This window comes from Lates calcarifer, linkage group LG8, assembly GCF_001640805.2.
Source record: "Lates calcarifer isolate ASB-BC8 linkage group LG8, TLL_Latcal_v3, whole genome shotgun sequence".
NCBI lineage: Eukaryota > Metazoa > Chordata > Actinopteri > Centropomidae > Lates > Lates calcarifer.
In genome coordinates, this window is record NC_066840.1 from 22,102,022 (window position 1) to 22,125,845 (window position 23,824).

Here is a 23,824-nt window from a genome sequence, read left to right on the forward strand (position 1 = left end):
GATCTCCCCTCTTCCCTGTTTGCTCTCTGCAGTCGAAGGTGTGCTCTCTTGCTTGCCCTTGGCTTTGGGCTGGGGGGGTTGTCTGGCTACTTCCTGGTCTGTGATGTAGGCTGAGAGATCAACAGGGATAGAGTTTTTGGTGGCGCTCAGTTTACATGTTTGTTCAATGCTGAGATGTGGAAACTGACATGTTCCAGTCTATCAACCGGATGTCGTGTCGCAGTTAGTCATGAAATCTCTGTTTTCGTTTTTTATGGATTTCCAGGTTGGTATGCGTGGAAGACCATAACACATATATTACAATACAGAAAGAAACTATGGTATTTTCTTACGAATAAAATTCTGTTCTGTTGTATCTGATTGATTAAACCCTACCTTACCCTATGTGATTCAGTAATATATAACTTACAGGAACCACAGCAGCTTAAATCCATGGTTACAGCACTGCCCCCAATGATTTACAGGTGATCTGTGGAGAGAGACAGGCGCTGCAGACTAATGAGCACCAAACACTGACAAACTCAAACAAAATGTTCATCTTGCAGGTTATAATCTTAAATAAAGAAGTTACTGCAGTTCATACATAGAGTGTATTTTGAACTTTGATGTAATCAAAGTTGATGTAACCTCTCTGGCTTGTGACCTCTTAAAACAAAGCAATATCTTCATGCAAACATATTTTCTTTATTTTAAAGATTTTTTCTGTTCTCCATGTTTTGTTAATTATCTTGTGATGCGGCAAATTTATCTTTGGGTTGGTTTGGGAACCTCTCATTTACATTTACACAACATTTACACTAAACAGTTCTTTTCTAGTAAAACTGTCCAACTAGAATGTGTTTCTCTCAATGTTTTGTCTTCTTCCTCAGTTCCGAGGATACGTCTACTACTTTAGAACTTGACTCACAGTGTAACTAAGATGTACATCAGGTGAAGAGCTGGACCGGTGATTAGACTGTAGTATCACGGAAGTCACAATCAGCAGTTTTGCATCCTGTTGAAGTGTCTTTGAGCTCTGGGGGATATGGATCTTTGTCACATATCATCCTGATCTCTTATCTATCCGTAAGAGCAGAAATTCCATAAAAATGATCTTAAAAAGAATGCATTTGGCTCCGTTGGATGAAATGCAATCATATAATCACAACATCCTGCATTCGGATCTGGCCTCTGATCCTTGTTGCATGTCATCTGTGTCTCTTTAAATGATCAAATAAACTCTTTCCTTTATTTGATATAAAACTGTGTTTGTTACGGGAGGATACAGAGATCAAAAGATGCCAGATTTTGAGCCCAGCCTCTGACCTGGAGTCAGGCTGGGTGTACCTTTTGTCTGGTCGTATTTCTGTGCTGCGAGGCTTGGCCACAGCTGGTAAATGTGGAGGTTTGGCGAGGACAACCAGTTCAGTGCACACATTTCCCAGCTAATGGAGAATTTGTGAGTGAGAGCCTTTAATTTCCCGATAGGTGGGTGGATCAAAGATATGATATGATTAAAGGAGAACTAAAGCACGCCGTTTCATGTGAAGTAAGTGGACAAGGGAATCTTTCAGAAGCTTGCATTGCTTGTTTTGTTGTTTGTAGTCACTCTCTTTGAGAACAAATTGAAACAAGTGTTTTTACAGCTAAATATGCCTCTCTGAATGAATGTAGTCATGACCTCAATCCTCTGCTGTTGCTAATAGAGCTAAAAATATACCACCAGTTCATTGAGTCCTTTGTATAGGCTTCTCAGCGGATTACTAAACTCTGTATTCAAACCAACAGCAACCTTGCAATTTAATGGCTAGTGATTGCTTCCTGTACTGTCAGTTGTGTTATGCAAATCAACAATTCTTTGCTGCAAACCAAAGGAAACGAGGAAAGACTGACCATCTCAATGGCACTTTAAGGAAATGTAATTTAAGGACAGAATTTAAGAATGTGAGTGGAACAATCAAGTCAAATCAAATCAGTGAACAAATTCTGATATATTCAGATACTGGTGAACAACAGACCACAGAGGAACACTTCTTTTTGCCTTGTCAAAAGTTTGTAGGATGTAGGCATTGCATTTTACATGTTAGAGATTTCCCTCAGTTCTTCTGCTGAACTGTAACCCATTAGGAAGTGTTTACATTTTTTCAGTTGTTTTGGTGTAATAAGATCATTAGGCAGATAACTAATGTCCTGTGTTAAAGCTTTCAGACAATCATTTAAACCAGAGTTTCCCAACCACTGTATCTTGTGATAAAACTAACACTAATCCTTAAATGAAAGAACGCCTAATTGTGAGTGCTTATGGCCTCAGTGTGGATATGACTGGTGAGCAGTTTAACCATAGAGGACTATAATTTCTCAGATTGTGTAATTTGAATAACTTTTCGGATTCCTGAGGATGTAAAGGCATTATTCGCTTCATGACAGAAAGGCACAAGAGAATATATGTTCTTCTCTTTACCCCTTTAATCATCTTGGTTAAATTTCCATAGATTTATCTCGGGACCCCCAAATTGGAGACCACTGTACACCAGTAAGACCTACAGTCTCCAGCTTTTTACCTAGATGCTCTGTGTGGTTCTAGCATCATTGTTGCTTACACACACACACACAACATTTTTATAGTTTTCTCACTACACCATGGTCCTTGGTTGCCTCGCCACCTAATCTATTTCGTCATAATCTGCACATAGGTTGTCAATATATCAATGACTACTGAAACGTCCCGTCATCACACCTGGATCTACTTGTCCAGTGGTCCCAAAAGATGTTCAGTGAACCTAATGTTATACAGTTATTCATCTTCCAGAAAGAGTTTCCTTATTTAAATGTTGATGACATCACAGCTATAGGTAATATAGCTATTGGTTGGTGGAGTTGGTCATATTTCACATTGCTGGTCTTTACAGACAATAAGTATGGTACGTGCATTAACTCATACTAAATCAGCCAAACTTAAATGAAGCCGCATTTCTGTTTAATCAAAGATCCCTAATCACCGCTCCTGCTGCGAGAACTTTGATAAGACAGAGGAGCCAGCCTGCTGAAAATTGAGTAAACCTCTTTGACTGGGCGCTGAATCATCTGTAGGTGGTCTAATCATCTTAGCTCCTCATCAAGACTCATCTTCATTGGCATTTTTTCCCCACAGTGACTTCACTTGAGTGTGACACACACACACATACACACATCTCACATATGTGGTGCTGCTGACCCAAGAAGACAAATCAGAAAAGCCTCGGGCCTTGGTCTGCCCGACCAAAGAGATGAGGTCATCCGACAGAACCTCATTTTCCCTCAAATTGCACCTCTGATCAGCGCTGTGTTTCCTGCAACAATTACACTGACCCCAAGTCCTCATTAGCAAATAGTGTGGAGGAGAAAAAAAGGGAGAAAGACCACTTACTTCGTGAAGAGCAGGATGTTTAGTTCAGAGAGGGTTGCAGTGTTTTTCTATCCCTCCTCTTTATCTCCCGTCATGTCTCGAGGCTTCTTCTCAACATCACCTCTTGATTAGTGAATCCCAGGTTCTGCATCACGTGCTGGAAGTTTGAAGATGAGAGTGCTTACAGTAAAGCAGAGATCACAGTGCTGCATCCTTCACAAGAAGCTGGTTTGAGTTTTTGACAAATGTATAGACTCATTCCGAAAGGACGTTTCTGCCATTTAAAGAACACCCACCATTAGGAATCGATCTGCAGACCTAAAGTTAAGCTTTTCAAAATAGTACTTTTGAGTTGTTAGCTATTTTGGGGTCTTTAATTATATAAACTATGTCTTCAAAGTTGCATGCTATTTAAACACAATCCCATCAGATTAAGTTACCTTAATGTATCCTTAAGACTTTGGTGATCTCCCTCCATAAGGTTCGTATTTGTGGTTTTGAGTGAAAAATCTTGACAATGTTTAAAATGGATTGCCATGAAATTTGGTACAAACCTTCATGTCCACCACAGGGCAAACTGGAATAACTTTGGTCATCCCCTGACTTTTCAGGTAAAAGTTTAAGTTTGTCCAATACATTCCTATCAGCTGCAGCAAATGTTAGCATGCTAACATGCTTGTACGGATGATTTCTTAACTGCATTGATCAAAATAATATGAGAGACAGAAAATTAAACAATATAAATTTTGAATTGTAAATTACATGTTTTTTTTTTTTTAAATCTGTTAATGGGAAAAAATTACAGTGTTTTTACTGTGTTTTTGTTACATTCACACAAAATTTATGCACAAAGTGTCATCTCACCCACTTCTTGTTTGCAGAAATATATGATTTTAGGGCTGAGCAGAAGGTGATTTGTTAAAATGGACAGTTTGGCGATGTAGGAATTTGATTCATCCCCAAAACATGGGGGCCCTCCAAGTAAGAGCTGGAAACTGTTATAATTCACTCATGCTGCTCCAGGCCAAACAGCTCCCACTTGAGTCAGTATGATCTACGAGTGTCCATGAGCCCCAGACACATGTAAATGTACACCAAACTAATTGGTGCAGCAACAGTCAGAGGTTTTAAATCAGCGGCTATATCACCTGTTTCAAACCAGAGGGAGGGAGAGAAGAGAAACACCATCTGAGATTATGTTATGATTTATTTCAGTCTCTCATATCTGTGGCCCCGGCTTGATCTTTGCTCTGTATAACAACATTTGGCGATGCATTTATAGGTCAATACAATCTTAAAACAGGAGCTTTTTAAAAACTTCTCACTCTTTTAATATAACCTAAATTTTAGGCATTAGGTCAAATAATTTTTTTTTAAAAAACCATACAAGTGATTCATTTTCGGTCCATTCATGGCAGCAGACCATATTTGAACATGGTATCCATGTCTCTTAGCACATCCACAATTCATCTCAATGCAACTGACAACGTTTCTCAGGAGGGAAGCAGGTGAGGGATCACAACCTTGTAACTAAGTAGCTAAAGTAATGACTCTCACAGGTTGAATAGGGCGTCTATTGCACTCATTTCTATGCAAAGAGTTTAAGTTTCTCAACCTGAAAGCTTCCGATTCTTCTTCTCATTTTTCTATCCTCCTTCCCCTTCTTCAGCTGGTTCCTTTTATTCTTCACCACAACAAATTCACAGTAATCCCCATCCCTAACTCATAATTCAGAATCATTCATTACAGCAACCTACCATCCAGCACTGATAAAACAGTTTTGACATTCAAAATATTTTGCCGCTCTCATTACTCCCTCATTGTTCGTCTCTTACAGCGTCACTGTATCAAGACTGTCCTCTGACTGTATTTGAACCCAGAAAGTCAAAGACTGTCAAACATAGTATGCTTTCATTTATCTTTACTATGCAAACCTGACACCATACCTCAGTTGTCATATAAAAAATGGGTGGGGATAGATTAAATATTTGACCTTTGCTAAACAAAATATTAACATATTTCTGTAGTGATCTTGTGCTGGCTGCCATGCTTGTCAATGAAAAATAGAAACTCTCACAGTTTGTTTGGAATTACGCTGAATCTAATGTCCTTGCTCCTCTCTTTGATGTCCAAAGTTTGTGTTAGCTCGCCGAAACAGCTAATGCAGCCCATACCTAAACTTTACCTCAATGACAAAACATGTTGGAGAGGCTGTCCAGACTGAAATGATCATAAAGAACATTATAGAAGACAGACACAGTGTTGTTCTGAAGATGTTGACACTCCCTTGGTCAGTCAAGACGTTACATCAAAAGACTGTAGACTGAATGAGCACTGTGCAGTTCTGATTAACTCAGCAGCTCATGTGCAGTAAACTCTCAACTTTACCTCCATTCTCCACTCTATAACACTGTGTTGCAGATTGAGTTTGGTTCATTCAGTTCAATCTAAAATCTCAATTCAATCTCAACAAAGTGGTCACTCTTTGCTTCCATGTTGCTAAAGCTAGCTGCTGCCTACATGTACCTGCATGTACAACTAGTGTGTGTAAATAAGATTTGACATCGGGTATTAAAATAGGTGAATACATAATTGAATAAGAGTAATGTTCTCTATCAAAAACTATAATCGCATTTTAAACTTGTTCAGTGCCCTGTTTGTATTACTGTTACTGCTTAAGTAACTTGCTCACTATCAGTTAAGTGTGTGTTTTTGTCAGGCAACAACATCACCAACATTGTTGTCATCGTCTCTGTAATGGCTCAGACATACAGCCTGATACTGGCATGAAAACACTTCCCTCGTCTTCTTTGTCCTCCATCTTGTCTGTAAGTAGGGATTATGGAAAAGGTGTGTTACCTTCACTGGCTCATGTCAGTGACCTTTCTTCAAACAAAGTCTGTCCAAAAGTTCCATCCTAATATGCAGTCAGGATTTCATGCAGAAACACATCAAACTATGAATGTAAATTATGATCTCACAGCTATTTTATGGCACTTACAAAGGATTAAAAGATAGACAAAGTATTTATAGTTTATTATGTCTGAGGCCCTGAACTCCTCTGTTACTCACTCTGTTTTTGTAAGCACTTCTCCTTGGTGAAACATACCTGGCTGCTACCAAACATACGCTGGCAAATGTCTGACAACTCTCGGCAAGTTTTCTCTTCCTGCATTGCTTTTTGACAGTACAAATGGTCTCGGAGACAAACAATACAAATGTCCAAATGAGTTGTCATAGTCAAATGCATATGCCATGTTTCAGTCAGTCATCTTGTCTACCGTGTAACCTTAGTCCTACGTGGCAAGCTGACACCACTTTTGTGTTCTTTCAAATTGTTTTTATCCTTTTCTGTACAACTGACACATCAGTTGACTGGTACGCTGATCAGGTGCCTCACACATGCTCATGCTTGCTCCCTGACACACGTTGGAGCCGAGTTTCCAGCAAAGACAGTGGTGCTGTCACTGCAGACACCTGAATAAAAAATGTTGCAAATAGTTTGCAAGTAGATATGTGCTGGCTCGTTGGCAGAGTTGCGGGGCTTTTGTGGTTCAAAAAGAGGCAACTGAATCCAGTGAGTGTGGAGACGGAAGGAAGGTAAAATGCTCCTATGCAAAGACAGACATAGAAATGCAAGGATTCTCAACAACAGAGGAGATTTTTTTGGACAGAGGGAAACATTTCCTGAAATATAACCTAATACACTTAGATTTGATCATAAGACCATATATTAAATTATTCTCTGGGGTTATCATCTTCCACCTGGGAGTTTTTAGTAACAACCAGTGTTGGCCAAGTTATTCAGTTAAGATATTATTAATAGAAGTTCAGCAACCAAATCAATTACATTACCTGTTGCATCACTTATTTTGTTCAGCCCAGCTCGATCAAAGGTGCCTTCAGCAGCTCCAACATCTCTGTAAATGCACATTGGATCTTCATATTTAACACAAACAACATACATGTGTAGAAATTAGAAAACAAGACCTCATGATTTAACAAGCAGTCAACCACCAGTTTGGAGCTAGCTTAGCCTCTGTGACTGCATGCAGTACCTCAGATGTATCATCTTCATTGTAATGCTGTATGACTGTATAGCTGGAGAAGTGAAGTGTAGTTCATACACACCCATTATCAGCTAAGAGGACAACATGTAAGACAAATTTGGAGTTTACCTATAGATGCTATTTCCTTCTTTTGGTGGAGGCTAGCTGCTTTACCTGCCTCCGATGGCTGCACCAAGACAGCGCATCTGGGGCCAGTTTGTCCTGAATGTACATAGACATGATATCAACCCTTCAATCTGACCATTAAACTCCAGGTAAGACAGCAAACCAGCTGACCCTCCAAATCCTTTCAGTAACAGATTAGTAACTGCAGTGTAATCTCAGGATTTCAGATATGATTCCTTTATATTACTCTTTACTGGAAAAAGTACTCACAATACTGTAAATTTTACTTAATTACTAAACTACACTACAGGATACAACACAAGATGCAATGCTCTCATTAACAGAATACCAGAAATATTTAACTATTAATTATGTATTATTACAAACATTTTGAAATGTATTTTTGGCACAGCTGTAAAATGTTCTCTCCTAACTCCTTGAGTTTAATACAAACAAATCCTGAACTGGTGATTGAGTGCCTTACTTGACTGATCAATTCATTTATCCATTCAAGTTTTTAATTGATTAACTTGGTGAAGTTTACTATTGTTTTATCTCTTCGCTATGTTCAGCTTTGTTATAAACTCAAGAACTGTCCCTACATTGTAAAATGAGATTACAACTGTCTTGTAATTACACGCTACAAGACAATGAAGAACTGTTTCCCAGCTCTGTTGTGACTACGGCCTCCCTGTTGTTCCCCGCTCAGATGGGAAAAAATCAGTTGTCTGTTTCAGGGGAATCACACTCCTGCAACCTGGCAGAGCCAAACACAGGGTAACAGTCTAACATCTACATCGACGTTCCAGGGAACAAACTTTCGCAGGACACTGGGGGAAGATGATATCCAATGCCACCCAAGGACCGTAACAAATGACTCAATATTTCTGAGCATCAAAGCCACAATGTGCAATGTGGCGTCTGACCTGCGAGGTCGCTGGACTCCATGACATCAGACCCAGTATCACGTCATGGTCAACCTCAGCCCCTGAGTGCTAATTAACACCAGACAGAGGGATCATGGACAAAGCTCAGGGCATTCCCATTCATCACTGAGCGGCTTAGTTTGTTTATTTGCAGATGTAGAAGAGAGAATAATAACAGATTGTGCAAATTAGAGGAAAGAAAACCCAGGGGATGTACAAATTAACAAATAAAAAGGTGGGTAAACTTAGCATGGGAGGTTTCACCGTCTGCTACATCCCAGCATCTCTGCCACACCGCTGATTACACTGCAGCACCGCACTCCAGGCCCTTCTCTCATGTGACCCAGCAGTCTGTGAAGTGTCATCAACCTTTATGAGATGGAAGGGCCCAGAACAGAGGCCTAAAAGCCTGCACATGAAAGAGACTATGTTTGCTTTGCTGCCTCTTAAACAGACTCAGCAGAGAGCAGAGAAGAGAAAAAGAAATGAAGGAAGAGAAATGCTGAAAAACAGATGCAACATGATTCGTGGAAGATCTTTCTCTAAACAGTGAGCAACAAGTCCTCCCTGTGCTTTTAAACATGAATTAATGTAGATTCCAGGCGTATTTTAAGTCTGTCTGTGACGCCTCGACTCACCGGTGTGGTGGAATTTCGTAGGGGTGCGAGAATCTTGCCGTAATGGGCATTCCAGTGCTGCAACATTACCACTATTTCCCAACAATCAATCATGGTCAGTGTGCTTCAGGGGGGGAAGGAGCAGAGAGAGGCTGCAAAAGTTTGTCTATTTTTGCAGGAGTTGTGTGTGTGTGTGTGTTTGTGTGTGTGCACTTAGGTGTTTAACAAGTAAAACAGTCTATCTATGCAAGTAGTAGTAGTAGTCCTTATAGGCTTAAACATTGACTATCTATTGCACCCATTTCATATACTACATCTACTTACAACAGGCCTTAGAGGTGTAGCCATGGAGGATGAATACATATTTTTACACCAGATAACCAGTCTCATAGGACCTTGAGTAGATCCTCTTACCCTGAGAAATTATCTTAAGTTGTATGTCATGTTGGACTCAGTGAGAGGGAGCATAACACTGCCAGAGTTAGGGGTTTAACTCCTTCTGGGGCCACCTATGTTTAAAAAATTGAATGCCAATCATGGTGCTGCAGTGTGTTCTAGATAAAAGCATCCACCAACCTGAAGAACAAACTAACTTTTCAAAGTACAGCTTCCATGAAGATCACTCCTGGTTTGCAGGTTTGCAGAGATCAGCAGTTTTCCTGTGTTGGGAAGAGTGAGTGTTGGTGCTTTTCAAAACAAAGGTGAATTATCATTTGCATTTGCAGGAGGGTTAACTGTACAAAAAAACAAACTAAAACAGCAACTAAAAACAACACACTGTTGAAAAGTGGAACAAACAGCCCCACCACACTAAAATATCTGAGGGGAGTTGACTAATCTATGATAGTGACTAAATGACTGTGTATCCTCCATCCCACCCCTGAACAAGTGAGCTGCAACTGTAAAGATTAAAAAGCCTTATTCTCAAGTCATAAAAGAAACCTCATGGTAGCTGAATTATTCTAGCATTATGCATGGTAATACAATACATGACCCTTCTGCTCTCACTGGCCAGCCACTTCATCTCTGTGATGTAAAAACTTCAGTTTGTGTCAGGCAGAAAACTAAAACTATGCTGTGACCTGTTGATATTCTTACACTTTTTTATTGATACTGATAAAGGACAATAAAAGGCTGTTACTTTATGCCCCTTTAATGGCTACAACCTATTCAATAAGATACACACAATATGTGCGCACCCTCCTGTTGTATATCAGAACATTTTTATTTTATGTATTTTTCCCCATGCTGTGTAAAGTATGTAGCAAATGAGTGTCGTCATCTTGTTTATGTTATCTCTCCTGCTCATCATCACGACTGTTTTACAGCATAGAATAGGAAAGAAGCCCAACAACTACTAATGCACAAGCTCTTGTCTTATGCTGTAAATTAAATGCACATTGCAGATACAATCTGCTCTTGCACTGGAATGTGCAGTGTATTCAAAATCTGCAAAGCATTCATATGCAAATATTTCCAGATTTTTAACCATCCAGCCAGAGTTTGGAATTGGCTCATGCTGACTTTAAGGCTAAAACAAAGACATGGCTGTAGCTTTATCATCAATATGTCATTTTGGGTGTTGCAATGACCTTATTTCATTATTAATAACCATCTTATCTAATATTACTTCACCAAATCATGCTTCCCTCTATCATTTGTTTGTCTAAACTTTTGATATGTAAGTAAAGGTCATTTGGTATGTAAGAATCATATGTATGGGTACATGCCCCTCTGATCTTTCTTCCTCCATGTTTTCTGAAAGCAGAGCCCTCAGCGATCACCATGGCTGCATCTCGATCCCTACAAAGCAGTTTTACCACTTACAGTGGCTGATCAGATGTTTCAGTGTGACCTATATAGTTCTCTCCAAAATATGATATCACTCCAAAAGAGGCTCGGTCTCTGGCAGACTCCCTTGGTTAAAACAGATAGTTGCATTACAAGCTTTGTGGACCTGTAACTGTTTGAAAAAGCCTTCTTCTGGACGTATATGTTGGAGGGCGGTTGCAGAATTGAAGCACTGAGGTGCTGGGCAGCGCACTGACTATTTGACAGTGACATTGCACATTCGCACTTTCTGACACTGCTGACGACCGGCACATGTGCTCCGCTTGCCATCAGATCACGTTCACCCCAAACTGAGGAGGGGAGGCGGACGATGTTGTGAAGCAAAACAAGAGGGCGTTCACCGCCGTGTCCCACACATTCTCAGCTAATCAGGAACTGCCCTGCTTGGAGACACACAGTCCACTGAATAACAGCATGCAGCGATAAGGTCACCAAATTAACTAAAGCTGGAATCAAGATTCTGAAGCCTTTTCTAATCCGTGACCGACAAGATTAGAGGGTTTCCACTCAACATTTGGGTCACTGGAGGAATCACTCATGGACCTGAGCTAAACCGAACAGAGAGACCGAATTTTGAAAGCTTTGCCCCAAAATTAAACATCTACCTTAAATTCATTATTTACTCACACACAGTAATTGCAGGGTTTGTGGCTTGACTCTCAGATAACAGCATATCAAACTGTCTTTGAACAAGACACTCAACTCCAAACTGATCCAGAGGAGCAGTGAAACTGCCATGCGAGGATCAGGTCTTTCTGAGGAAACTTCAAGCTGTCTTCCTACATAATATATACAGTTTCACAGGATGTGTGCATGTGTGTAATCGTCTACGTTTCCTCTCAGCTTAGTCAGCAAATTTTCTGCATCCTTACATATGAATATTATGATTTATTTTTCTCAGTATGTAATCAGGAGGTCTTTTAAGTCCTAAATATATATATATATATATATATATATTATATATATATATATTTAGATATATATATAATATATATATATATATATATATATAACTTGCTGAGCTTTTCACCTTTACAGGGATCATTAAGGTGAGTATAGATTAAGATTTTATGGAAATTGTCTAGAAAGCTCAAAGGTTGAGTGTCCTTTGTATAGCAACAAGTACAAAGAGACAGTGAAAAGAATTTGTGTCTGGTAAAAGCTAAACAATATGCAAAACAAGTCTGTGTCTTTTTCCCAAAGCAAAGGCAGCTTCGTCTCTGAAAAGGTTCCATACATGAGGTGGCGAGGAGAATGCCACACAGGCTAAAAAGACGAACTGGGGAGAGGAGAGAATACACTTTCTCCCTCCCTCTCCTTGCTCAGTGATCCAGCACAGTGAACACAAAAGCTACTGTTTGCCACTGCGCCGAGGAATCCGACCAGTTACCTCAATGAGAAAAAAAAAAAGCCCGAAAAGTGCTTCTCATAGAAAACACAATGCAAAGGTTCAGAAATCAGCAAGACACGTCTCAATGGAAAGTGAGATATATAATTTGAAGTGAAAAAAAGGAATGCATTTACTTACACTGAATGATAACAAAATAATAAACAGTAACAAACAGTATACAGTAATAACTGTATCTTATGATGTAGCAATACAAATTTAAGGCAACATATATAACTGTACAATGAAAACACTGCCTTTATGAGACCAGGAAGAGTTGAATGTGTGGGCAACAGAGATATTTTAAGTGGAGCATTAATTGTCAAAATCAACATTTTTTCCATTTATCCTCACTGGTCTCCATGCAGATAGTTTTGATTTGATTTACTGATGATGTTTTGAGATATCCACTGCTGAGTCTTCTGCCTCCACCCCAATGAAGAAAATTAGATTTTTTTTTTTCAAAGCACCAAAAAGTTACAGTTTAACAACTCCACATTAATGTCCCTGTTACCCTAGGTCCACAGACCTCACTGACAAAAGGTTTCATTCAGAAAAGTGAATGAAAACTATCCACAGTAAGTTCTGGCACTTGTGTTCTGGTGTTGTTCCTATTCACTTCTCAAATGTCACATTTTGATGCGTCAATAGCATTAACGTCAAGGTGCATCGTGTTACTAGATCACATATATACCTTGGAATATCATGTCCTGATGCCCGAAGCCTGATGTTATTCTTCCATTTTCTCTTTAATCTAATGCAGTAAACATAAAAAAACATGTCACACATCTCAAAATGTGAGCACTGTGCTTCAGGAAATTTGTTTTGACATTTCTCTAAAATATAGAGGATCCAAGATAGTAGAAAAACTTTAGTCATATTAGGCCTTTTTGCAAAAAGTCGGAATCTGTCATCATTAAATTTCTTCACTCTTTTGCAATAAAAAATCTGAGAGCTCTGCCAGGGTAAACAGTGTTTCACTGGATGAGCAATTGCAGTCAATCCAGCCCAGATTCCCTCCAGAGATCCGTACGTCTTTGTGTCTGTTGAGAACCACACGCATCCGTGATAAATCCTCAGTGCTTTATGCTGCTTTTAGAGGAGCATAATTCTTGCAGGCTGGTGTTTTTATCACCCAGTGTTTATCCTGGGAACACATGCTCACTAGACAAATTTCACATAGGACTAGTGGAGGACATTTATCTTCATTGGAGGGAGATCTCTCTGCAGATTTGTGCCTTTTAACAGTGCTTTACCTGAACATTTCAATCTGAGGAAAAAGAGGTACTCACAAATGAGAATCGTATTATCAGCCAGATAAGACCTGAGGATGTGGTTTACAAGTACCACCGCATTCATAACGTTCTTTTCTATCAACACAGTTTCATGTTGCAGCGTACACCTTGTCAAGGTGTGATGGGTGAGATTACAGGGTTTTAGTGTAAGATTTGTTTCGCTATGATACAATGCACATATTTCAACAAGGAAAAAATTAAGAGATGAAGTTGTCACTTTTACATATTTATAAACACTTTCACAGATTTTAATCCTACATAATTTAGAGATTAAGAATGATGAAATTTCAGGTGATTGAATTTTTACTTTATAAAAATAGATGGTATTTCAGAGAAGCACTTAGGTTTATTTTATTTTTCACCTGTAGCAACTGTCTCTCCTGTTTTTTATTTAGACATGCATTCCAACTGGACATTTAACGAAAGGTTTATCATACCTGTCATACTTTCAGAGCCATTTCCCTCCCTTATGAAGCCTAATATGTTCAGTCACATTCTCAGGATGAGACCACACAGTTTCTTATACAACAGATAGTTGCAGCCAAGCCACCTGATTGGTCTAGGTTGCGTTCCAGTCGTGCCAGTAATCCCACAATGCACTGGCAGGATGTTATGAAAAATGGAAATGGTTTTCAATACGAACGCTTGGTAACCAGGGAGCTTAAAGACAGTCTGTCTTGCTTTCTCCACTGCATCAGTCTCGTATTTGTAATTCATTCAGACTGTTTTTAAGTCACATCATTGTAGACAAAATCATGTTAAAGGAAGAATCCTCTCTTGGATTTTATTGCTGTAATAAAGAATGTATGCTTAATGGCTGCAAATTTCAACACTCAAATATGCTTTTTCCACTGGACTTTGTTATCCTGAGAACATGCTGTAATGATACAGTGTGTTTTTCATTTTATTTATTTATTCATTCAATTTTATTTTTGTTTCAGTGCAGTCTGGGTATAGAAGAGATGTTCTTTTCTGAATTTAGGTCCAATGGCACAAGTAGCATGAATTTTAGAGGACTTGTTCATTACTTACAAATTACACTGTTTTTATATCTACTAATAATTAATTCAAAATCGACTGTCTTTTTTTCAATGTGATCATGAATGGCTCCTGTTATTAACACTAAGGAAATATAAGAAATGGCCGCCGATGGTGTGACACAGTACAATCCATTGCTCAAATTGAGTACAGGATTACTGCTCTGTGAGGCCAGTGTACTCTGATACAATAAAAGTTTAACACACAAAAACAAGTCCCAGTGGGCAGGTGTGCTGTTGACGTTTACATTAGTTGCTCACCCTGTTGCTATATCAACATGTGGCTGTTGCTCTCAGGGTACCATATTTTCTAAAACTGAACCATAACAGCAAAGGGTAGTGACTGGCGCCATTCTGTGCCAAACCACATTCAGACTCAGCACAGGTGCAACTGAGAAAACTTGCCCTGCAGTTTTATGATTTTAATACAATCAACATACAGTCTGATTTCTAAATGTCAGTTAAATACACAGTGGACTTAGATGTAATGATTATGTCATTCAGATGGGCCTGGATGTAATTGCCAAAGAGTTAAACCATTCACATACCAATCCAGCAACAGAAATCTGAAGACTAGCTCAACAATATGCCATTAATTTTGGATCACAGCATTCTGCTTATCAAAATATTTTGCTCCGCCTTTCATCAAAATACCTCAGTAACCTTGGAATCTGTCAAAACAGTTTGGGTGCATCGAGTTTACCTGACAGCGTCCGATTCCATCAGAATAGATGTCTAAAATATTCCAACGTCACAGATTAGTGGGTGTTTTGTTAAACAAAGGCGGGTTTGATTCTGAGCAGAGCTCAGCACTCCACCTCCCAGGCATTACATAAAGCGTGAGCCTCGACTTGGCATTGTCTGCCCGTAACAGCGCTCCATGAGAACATGACTGAGCAATGCTAAACCCATGACCCCACTTACACTTGTACCCCACATCACCCTGCCACCCCCTTTACAACTCATTCTCTCCATTTCAGTCCTCCTGTTCCTTCCCCTCCTCTTTTTCCTCTGAAACAGCTGGATTTGTACCATTATTGTGGAAGAATGCGACAAGATATTCATTATTATCAGTAGTGTTAGTAGTAGTGGCAGCAGTATTTGCAATAGCAGTAGCACTGCTGTAGTTGTATTAATAGAAATAGTAATAGTTGCACTATTTATATTATATACTGGTATTATTAGTTGCAGTCATTTGTTGCAGAGGCAGCAGTGTAAGGTAGCAATAGTTGTAGTATTTGCCACAGGTGGCAGCCTGTCGGGAGCACTGGGACATTGAACCTTTAGTTTTGGCCTCCCGTCACCAGTCATCTTGACCAGTGATAATACAGCAAGCAGCACCTCTCAGTATCCTCGAATCAAACTCTCATTCTCACCCTCACCACAGCGTCAAAAATGTCGCCATCACATCTTTCAGCAACACATACAGCACCCTTAACATTTTAGACACCGGGTGAAATGGATAGTCACCGTGGTCAGAAGAAAAGGAAAGGGTAGGAGGAGAGAGTAAAAAAGAAAAAGGCCCTTGCCACAAATGCAGGTAAACGCTGCAAAATAAGGGACATGTTCACCAGTATGAAGAGAAGGAATTACTGTCCGCCTCTATTTTTTAAATTACATTTTAAGGAAAGTGGCAGCGGTGACAACCTCTCACAGGCTGAAAGTGTTTGATCACAGGTACAGTACAGTAGTAGTTGTTGTTTGGAAGCTTTAGTAGCAGGAGTGAGTGAGTGTAGTAGTTAAGGATAATAGCAGTAGTCACAGCTGTCGAAGCTGTGAAAGTAGGAGTTGTGGCATTTGCTGTAGAAGTAATGATAGTAGTAGTTCTTTAACAATTTTTTTTATCATGATTGTTGTTGTTTCTGTGTCTGGCTTCCTCTCTGTCCTGCCTGCTAAGACTTGCAGCACTGCAGGTCTGGCCAGTACACTTTGTACCATAACATAATCTGTGATACCATGGCTTCAAATCTTTCCCATCCTATTTGTTTTGTGTCTTACTCTCCCTTATACATCCTCTCACATCTTCACTGTCATTTATTTAATCACACATCAAAAGGCTGCTCTGTTTGATCACAGCAAATCAAATCATATCAAAATATCATCGCTGTCAGTGGCTCTGTTGTTATAAAGAGTGATGACGCCCTCGTCCGCACTCTTTGCATATTTTTGGTGGAGCACAGCCAAGTGAAGTAGCTATAGTGATCATCAGTTAATATTGCTTTCAGTCACCCATACAATAACTGCCACTCTAAATGAAGTAGAGCATAAAGATGCAACTTTAAAGATGAAACACAATAACTTTATAGAATCTATAGAATCCAATCTCAGTAACTGAGTACTGAGTAAAGCATTTTATACTGTGTGACTGCAGACACAACTGTGTTCAGCTCAGTTCAGTTGAGCTTAGTTTGGTTAAGTTGGGTTGACATGCTCCATTAGCCAAACCATCAGTGACTGAAGATCAGATCGAAGCCTCAGCCCAGTGGACCCCCCCGCCCACCTCCCACTCAATGACAGACCGATCATTGTCTCTCCACGTCTGCAGCAGCCCAGGATTCTTTGGGGATTGAATAAATGCAGGTGAGTTACTGCTTTGACAGGGAAGAGAAATATTCCTATATTGTATAAACATTACATCACCCACCCTATAAGCTGTAACTGGCAATTGTCCACAAGTTATTGGATAGAGGAACCCACTGCTTTGTGTCTGAGGTCTCAGTGCTAGATAGATAGATAGATAGATAGATAGATAGATAGATAGATAGATAGATAGATAGATAGATAGATAGATAGATAGATAGATCATTTGTTTTGCTCAGATAGTAACTATTTAAAATTTACAGTGTATATCAATGTGCTGTTAGGTTCATGTTTCCCTTGTTGTTACTCATTACTTTGGATTCTCTGTGTATTTGAAGCAATAACTGTCTGGACACTCCCTTAACCTCTGAACTACCCTCCTCTGCTCTGTAGTCACTGAACTGAGTGAGGACTTCATTGCCAATAGACACTTAGCACCACTGCTCTGTTGAAGCTGATGACAGACAAACATTATCATCATCTACAGGATAAGCTCTGTTTAAGACCAAGACATTTTCTTTTATTACCTTTTGGCACTTTTAAAACATTCCACTTATTTTGTCCCTCCTCCTCTCATCCATAAAAACCTGATAAAATAACCAGACTTAAACACTTTGGAAGCAACTCCATATCCTTTTTTTTTTTTTTTTTTTTTTTTTTTTTTTGTGGTAGTCAAACAGTATATTTCTCCTTCTTACTTGTGTGGGGCACTCTTCAATGTAAACCAGACATTTATTAGTTTAAGAAGATCTGTGGGAAAAGACAAGACACAGCAGAGGTCCACATTCAAAACTGCAAAGGCATTTCTATATTTTGCCTCTCCAGACGGAAAGAATTGACACAGGCACGCATCTGCACTGCTTTTCTGACACTGTCAAGTGATACTTTTAAAACACTGTTGTGGTTATGCTTATATTTATGCCAAAGAATCTGTGAGAAAGAATTTCAACATGCATTCACATGATAGGAGGAGGATACAGGATGTCGTCAGAATTTGAAAGTGGGAATGTTTCATATGTATGGACAAAAACTGTATCAGTCTATCAGTTTCTGTACTGACTAAAGCCTAAGCCTGACCAAAATGACATTAAATGACGCATACATAGACATGACAAGCTAAGCTCAGGGTACAACAGTCAGGGACTGAGTGGGCTCCATTTACTTTGGGGTCTTTTGTCTCTGTACAGATTGTTCTACTTTTTAAAACCAATATATTTATTACCCCAGTAGGTAGTTTTAAAGAAGACAACCCTAGTTGTAAATGCAATGTATTTGTCCCATTTTTCAACAAACTTATCCCATCAATAAATTAAAAGGACACTACAGTCACATAAAACTTTACATTAATCTTTGAGTTATATGTGAATACAATGAGATACTGAGTCAAGAGAAGACTTCCAAAAGTAAAGATCTTGGTTGTATCTATTTTTCTGTCTAGTTATATTTATAATTTTCCTCACAGCTTGGTCAGATCATTCTGGACTGAAACACCCTGGTTTCTATAACAGCTGATGGATCAGCAGGAGCTGCTGTAATCTGATCATAGATAATCTGAGGATAATCTGTGAGACCATACATCATAGCTGTATGACAACAGCTTCACTTCTGAACTCCTCCAACTCCTTGGATGACGGTGAACTCTGTGCAAACAAAAATGCTCTGACAGGTAATCCGTCACTATCTGTGCAACCTATACATGACAAAGCAACAAATTGCCTTTGAATTGCTTGTTGCGGGTGAAATCCCAGCTTCAGGGGAGAGTTTTTTCTCCTCCTCCCTCAAAGCAATGAATCATAAAAATGTGACAAATATGGTTTGACATTGCTTTTTGGGGCTGATTAATGAGTGTAGCTATAGTCACAGTGGAAAGTCCCACACAGACAGGTTTGAAGATTTCTGTTTAGCGCTGGAGCAGTGAAGAAAAGCCTCTTCATGTGTGTCCTGGCGTTGAACACAGGTTGGCTGGGTGACATGCAATCAGGCTGTTCTCCTTATGTGAACCTTAAAGCTTGCTGTTGTCTTATAAATGTGCCTACAGTAACAACAAAATGCTCAATCTGTTATTTCTGTATTGACACTTTCTATCGTAATAGAAGTTGGAACAGTTTCACAAAAGTAGTGGGGCTGTTTATGCAATGTTAATAAGAGTAAAGGTTCAGTCATATTTCTTAATCTACACAGGGAATTCTGCCATGGCTCTGGTATACTTAAAGTAATAAAGAAATACTGACCATGGTGAATATAGACAGTCTAAAGGACCAGCGCTTTAAAATTAGACAGGCCAGGGCTAGCTGGCTAGCATGCTAACTTAAGTAGAAGAAATGATAGAAACTGAAGTACAACAAGAGCTAACATTGGTGTTGCTTCCACTTCTGGAGACAGCTCTTGGTGAGTAAAGGAATGAAGTTTGATGCTGAACTCGCAGTGTTTCTTCTTGACTGGTAAACCAACGGCTGTTAATGCTAACATCGGCTATGTAGCAATAGCAACAACTTACATATAGCACCTTTAAGTCACATAGACCAAACCCTCAATCTAACACTCGGTCAAACAGCCAATAAGCTAACCCCAGATGTCAAAGTACTGCAGTGTTACTGTCATCACATTCCTATCATGCAATAATGAGTAATGCATTACTGCCCAACACAGTTGATTACAAAAATAGCAATACTTGCTCTTATAGTGATGAGGCCTTCTGAGAATTGGGAAAGTAAAGGTCCCTGCGCCGTTTCAGAGCGTCACCACCCAGAGACACAGCTTTAATGCTCAGTGGATATTTTACAGTTGAAGAGTTAGAGTAGTTAAATATGAAATCATCATCTTCAAATGCTGGTATTTCTGGTGTCGGCGGCGCCTGTGATAGTAACCATGACTTCATACAGAGCTGTTTGGAAACAGCCTCTTCATATTCACTAAACTCTCACCAGTTTATTTTATTTGTCACCTGTAGCAACATGTTCGTCTGTGTTTTATTTAGACGAGCATTCCAACTGGACTACATTTAGAGAAAGGTTTATCATACCTGTCATACTTTCAGAGCCATTTTCCTCCCTTATGAAGCCTAATATGCTCAGTCAGACCACACAGACCATACTTATTATACAACATCCAAGAAGAAGTGATTGGTCAATGATGCATTCCAGTCATGCTGCTAATTCTCACAATAGCTGTGTTTTATCAAAATGTAACTAGTTGCTGTGGAAACTAATGGTAATGGTACTAATGGCACAACATGAGAAAACATACCCACCTGCATTCCTGTTGCATCAATACTCACAGTAAAGAACACTTTCTTGGGAATTACAACCAAGTCACCTAATAGCTGATATGTCAGCATTTCCCATTTCCTTAAATTTGACAGTGAAACATATTGTATATTTGAATGTTGCTATGGTTCAGTGTTTGCTAGGAATGTTGCTCTGTGAAGGTGGAATACCCTCTGAAACAGCATTTGGTATGTACTACATCACCTTCCAGGGAAAACAGTGTATTTCCAAGTTTGGTGAGTGACTGAGGCTCATAAAATCCTAGCGTATGACTCAAACATGCACTGATGAAGACATGGATGGTTTTTGTTACTTCCTGTGCTCAGATGAGTGATGAAATGTGTGTCAGTTGGCTACCAGCTGTGTAACTTAAATAAAGAAACTAGACATAAGTTATTATTTAAATGATGGAAAAGGTCCAATGTCAAGGTCCATCATATTAGTAATTGCAATTCATAACCAAACAATGCCTGAGAACAAAGAAAAGGTTCAAAATGTTCATATTTATTGTCTGCAAGATATTCAGTGCCATTCTTTTTCAGATTATTTGTTCTTTAAACATCAGCTCAGAGCAACTAAAGCACAGTTAAGGTGGAGTAGAGATAAAGCAATTTAGACTACTTTCCATCAGATTATGAGATCTGAATGATCTGCTCCAGCTTTTATGCTACTGGGACTCACTAGTGAGGACTAACAAAGGTGACTGAAATTAATCAGGTTTAACTTAGTCTTCCAGAGTTAAACCTCACCAGTCCAAACTTAGGATGGGTTTCAGGACGGTCCACCTTAACAGAATTAAATGCTGGAAATTATTCTGTTAATAGGCCTTTTTCAGAGAGGACATTTTGAGAGTCACAGGTGTAAATAATAAAATGAATGACGACTGAATTCCACTTGACTGCTTCGTCACATTACAGTTTTTGGTATTGTATTGGTATTTTGTCATGGACTTTACTGGGACACTTGGATAAAACAGAGTCATTGTTAATGTTATTAGTAACACCTGGGTTTTTCCTTACACGGCAACTCTGTTGTGAAAAAGGCCTACTCATATCCTTTTCAGGAAGCAAAAGTACTAGTTCTTGTAATACTGTGGAGAAACCTACACTAACTAACTTCCAGAAAAAGCAGTACTGAAACAACTGCACTAAAGGACCTACAATAAAAAATGAACTCATGTACTGGTTAATATGAGGCCATTTTTCTTACTTCCTGAAAAATGTTGTCGTGTTGGACTATTGACTGCATGGATGGATAATGACATGAGTGGGCGGGATAGCAGCACATACAGTACAGTATATAGCAGCAGATGACAGATAACTGCCTTTAAATGACCAATTAAACCAGACGATATCCAATAATTACTGAAAACTAATTAGATAAATAAAAGCACTTACCTTGACAGCACCAGCTGAATGCAACCATGAGAAGTTAAAGGCTGTAAAGAAAGCACAATATGAGTTAGCAGTCTACCAAAAATGAAATAAATTTACACATTTTCCTTCATAATCAGAGCGGCCATGTTTGAGCACGTAACCAGAGTAGTGTGTCGGCTGATAGCATTTTTGACTTCAGGTCCAAAGGAGGAATTACATTTTGCAAAGCAAGACTTATGTTATGAAAAATAATCTACAGCAATTTCAATCTGTTGTTCTCACCTTAAGTGACATTTCATACAGTTTTTCATTTATGGGGTGAGCTCTGTGATCCTCAGGCCCCTGAAACCTGTTAAAACGCTGCTGTATTTATTTCAAAAGTCCTAGATGTCAATAAGAAAACAAGCATTCTTTTCATTCTTTTCTTTGTGGTTTTGTCCCACAGCTGCAAAATAGCTGTAATAACTCTTGTCCCGTTACAACAGACTGTGTGATTTCAGCATTGTTTGGGAATTTCCCTAAAGAAGCTTAATATTGCAGAATATTATTATGCCACAAGACTGCATGAAGACTTTGGCTTTGGAATAGGTAGAGACAATTTTTCAGATGATTCAGCTGCTACAATAATAAACATTGACATTCCTTTCTTTATCTTGTTATCTAGAGTTACACATACGCTGCCAAAATGAGCAAGGTGTTTTTTTCTCCTAGTGTGCAATATATGTGATTATACGCAAGAATATTTGTTACATATCTTGTCAGGACACTGCGCTCTTGACCCTTGGACTCCTTTTAGTGGTGATCTGTAAACATCTGCTAATAAAGCACTAAGTGCTGTTAAGATTTTGCCATGTTTTTAGAACCAAACAAAATGTTCATAGTGAACATATCGGCAAAACATTTACTGTCAACATTTTCAATTTCACTCATGGCAACAGAAGTATGATTAAGGTAAGGCAACTAAAACAATGTGATAAATCAAGTCCACCTACTGTAATTCAGGCTGTGCTGGATGAACATAACTGACGAAGACTAACACAGGTGATTTGAAATTAATCTTGTTTAACTTAGTTAAGCATTAAGACATCACTACTCAGAACTGAATGTAGGAAAGATTACATGTTGTAGAGTTTAACCTAAACCTGGTTTAATTTACATCCAGGGAACAGGCCCAACTGGATGCCACAGCTAGCTTTACAGAGCTTTATAGCATCTTTCAGCTAACTGATTTGGTTTCATGGCCCACAGTTCTCTCACCGCTCCCATCAACCTTGTTTCCAGCCACAGCAGACAGCTGTTTTCAGCCATGACAAACGCACTGTACTTTACCTATCCAACACTAAACAGCAGGCAGACAATGTTATCAACAGGCTGATGAAAGTTGAGCACTTAACACTTAAGTTCAGGCTATTTCCCTCAGGTTGGTGGAGACCAAGAAAAAGAATAAATATTGGACTTACATTCCTCAGGTGGCCAGAGGCATGACTCCGGGTTAATGCTCCATCTCTGCTGGATGTGTAAATAAGACACTGGTTTCTAAAATGTTTGCTTTTTTGACATGATAATAAGTCAGTGTTGTCCCAAGTGGCCAAAAAATAAATTCTTCCTGCTTTAAGATTACTCAACTTAAACCACGTTCTTAACTCATTCCCTCATATCATGTTCTTGTAGTGATATATTCCAGTTTTGATGAGCAGCCTCAGGCTGTCTGTGTGCACATACTCTCACTAATGAGGACTAACACAGGTGACTGAAATTAATCTCATTAAGCTTAGTCCTGGCCTCTGTAGTTAAGACATCACTGATCTAAACTTAAGAAGGGTTACAGGAAGGCATCTTTTAACAGGATTAACTGTTGTAAAGTGAAGCCTACACCTGGTTTCTTTTATAGCCTTTCTGGAAAGTCAGCTCAACTGGTAAATACAAGTACTAGTTGTTGTAATTCTAGTA

General features: G+C 39.1%; 1 long non-coding RNA gene across 1 annotated transcript; it reads right to left on the bottom strand.

The window, feature by feature from the left end:
- Positions 1-3,359: 3,359 nt before the first annotated feature.
- LOC127142743 (uncharacterized) lies at positions 3,360-22,211 on the bottom strand. Its single transcript, XR_007813776.1, has 3 exons — positions 22,157-22,211; positions 21,896-21,936; positions 3,360-3,521 (listed from the first exon to the last, which is right to left on the bottom strand). It is a non-coding gene; the product is annotated as an uncharacterized LOC127142743 (long non-coding RNA).
- Positions 22,212-23,824: the final 1,613 nt, after the last annotated feature.